Source organism: Quercus lobata, chromosome 5 (genome assembly GCF_001633185.2).
Source record: "Quercus lobata isolate SW786 chromosome 5, ValleyOak3.0 Primary Assembly, whole genome shotgun sequence".
Taxonomy (NCBI): Eukaryota; Viridiplantae; Streptophyta; class Magnoliopsida; order Fagales; family Fagaceae; genus Quercus; species Quercus lobata.
The window spans coordinates 68,383,117-68,386,272 of NC_044908.1; the positions used below are offsets into that span (position 1 = coordinate 68,383,117).

Genomic DNA, 3,156 nt, shown 5'->3' on the forward strand with positions numbered 1-3,156 from the left:
TCTTCCAAAGGACCTTAACCAATGATATGGTCTTGGTGCGTAGCACTTATCCTTGCGGTCAAGAATTTGGATTGGAACTTCCTCATAAGTCAAGTTTCTTTAATCTTGAGTGGCTCATAGTTCAAAACATGTGAAGGATCCGGAATGTACTTCCTCAACATGGAAGCATGAAACACATTATGCACTAGTGTAAGTGTAGGCGGTAAGACCAACTTGTAGGCAACTTTACCAATGCATTTTAGAATCTCAAATGGACTAACAAATCTGGGACTCAACTTCCCCTTCTTCTCAAATCTCATCATACCCTTCATTGGGACGACTTTCAAGAATACCATATCTCCGACTTCAAATTCAACCTTCCTTCTCAAGTTATCATAATAACTCTTCTGTCGACTTTGTGCTGTTTGCAATCTCTTACGAATTAGATTAATCTTCTTAGATGTCATCTAAATGATTTCTGGTCCTAACAATTTTCTCTCACCAACCTTTCCCAACACAATGGGGACCTGCATTTTCTTCCATATAAAGCCTCATAGGCAGCCATCTCAATACTAGAGTGGTAGCTATTATTATAGGCAAATTCCACTAAAGACGAGTATTTTTCCCAACTTCTTTTGAAATCCAATACACAAGATCTTAACATATTCTCCAAAGTACAAATAGTCCTTTCTGATAGTCCATCTGTTTATGGGTGGAAGGTTGTACTAAAGCTAAGATTAGTACCCAAAGCTTTATGTAAGCTTTCCCAAAACTTTGAGGTGAATCTTGGGTCTCGATCAGACATAATTGATGTTGGAACTCCATGAAGACTTACAATCGCATCAATATATATCTATGCTAGCTGATCAAGTGAGTAATTCATCTTAATCGGAATAAAATGTGCTGTTTTCATCATCCTATCCACAATTATCTTAATGGCCTCATGTCTCTTAGGAGATCTTGACAAACTAGTCACAAAATCCATACATATACGCTCCCATTTCCACTCAAGAATGGGAAGTGGTTGCAGTAATCCTGAAGGTTTCTAGTGTACTGCCTTAATTTGTTGACAAGTCAAGCATTGCTCCACAAATTGAGCTTCTTCATGTTATTCCACCAATAAGTTTCTTAAATGTCATGATACATTTTAGTGCTACAAGGGTGCACTAAGTATGGAGTACGATGGGCTTCTTCCATAATCTCTTTCTTTAATGCAAAATCATTTGGCATACAAAGTCTATTTACAAACCTCAAAACACCATCATTAGACACATTAAATTCTAGTGTCTTCCCTTATTGTACTTTTCCTATGATCTTTACAATTTGTGCATCATCAACCTATGAACTCTTAATCTTCTCAATCAAAGTGGGTTGTATTGTCAAATTGGCCATAAAGACTTAGGAATCACCCATGACAATTTCAATTCCCATCCTTTCCAAGTCATTAATAATCTCCTTTTGAGTAGTTAACAAGGCAGCTGAGAAACTAGAAGACTTCAGACTAAGTGCATCAGCCACTACATTAGTCTTGCCTAGATGGTAATTGATTGAGCAATCATAATCTTTAATCAACTCAAGTCACCTTCGTTGTCTCATATTTAATTCTTTCTGAGTAAAGAAGTACTTCAAACTCTTATGATCTATATAAATCTCACACCTTTCACCATACAAATAATGTCTCCAAAATCTTCACTGCAAACACCACTGCAGCCAACTCCAAATCATGAGTGGGATAATTTTTTTCATAACTCTTTAATTGGCAGGAAGCATAAGCTATAACTTTACCATGCTGCATCAACACACAACCAAGCCCTTTTCTTGAAGCATCACTATAAATAACAAAGCCTCCCAAGTTGCTAGGGATGGTTAGTACTGGTGTAGTGACCAACTTTTACTTAAGTTCTTGAAAACTCTTTACACATTCTTCTGTTCACACAAACTTGGTATTCTTACGAGTTAGTTGAGTCATTGGGGTTGCAATATGGGAAAATCCCTCCACAAACCTTCTATAATAGCTAACAAGGCCCAAAAAGCTTCTAATCTCACTCACATTTATTGGTCTTGCCCAATCAACCACAACTTCAACCTTATTAGGGTCTATAGAAATCCCTGCCCCATATATCACATGCCCTAGGAACACCACTTGATCAAGTTAAAATTCATACTTCTTAAACTTTGCATATAACTTCTTCTCCCTCAAAATTTGAAAAACAATTCTCAAGTGCTCTTCATGTTCTTCCATGCTTTTGGAGAAGATTAGAATGTCATCAATAAAGACAATAACAAAGCGGTCTAAGTACTCATGAAACACCCTATTCATTAGGTCCATAAATGCAGCAGGAGCATTAGTCAATCCAAAAGGCATTACCAAGAATTCATAGTGCCCATACCTAGTCTTGAAAGCTGTCTTAGGTATGTCTTCACCCTTGATTTTCAATTGATGATACCTAGAACGAAGGTCAATCTTAGAGAAGATTTGTGCCCCTTGCAATTGATCAAATAGGTCATCAATACGAAGGAGAGGGTATTTGTTTTTCACAGTAACCTAGTTTAACTCACGGTAGTCAATACACAACCTCATAGTTCCATCCTTCTTTTTCACAAATAAAATTGGTGCACCCCAAGGAGATGCACTTGGTCTGATGAACCCTTTGTCAAGGAGTTCTTGTAACTATTCCTTGAGTTCCTTAAGTTCAGTTGGTGCCATCTGATATGGTGCTTTCAATATAGGAGAAGTTCCAGGGAGCAAATCAATGGAGAATTCAATCTCCCTATCTATAGGTATCCCTGATAGGTCTTCAAGAAAACATTAGGAAACTCCCTCACAACAAGGATATCATCCAACTTCAATACCTCTTTCCTAGTGTCCACCACATAAGCTAGGTACCCTTGGCATCCTTTCCGTAATAGATGCTTAGCTCGAAGGGCTGATATCACCCTAGGTAAAGCATACATCCTAGAGCCCTTAAACCGAAATTCAAGTTCTCCTAGAGGCCAAAACACCACTTCTTTTCTAAAACAATCTACACTAGCATGATAAGCCGCCAACCAGTCCATTCCCAAAATTACATCATAGTCATACGTGTCCATCAAAATCAAGTCTGCTAACATTTTCTTATCCTCAATTTGGATAACACGAGACTTAAGCATAGAATTATACACCAAAGAATCACCCAT

At 37.7% G+C, this 3,156-nt stretch overlaps 1 pseudogene; it reads right to left on the reverse strand.

Moving 5' to 3' along the window:
* Window positions 1-89: 89 nt before the first annotated feature.
* On the reverse strand, window positions 90-3,156 carry LOC115990999 (annotated as a pseudogene).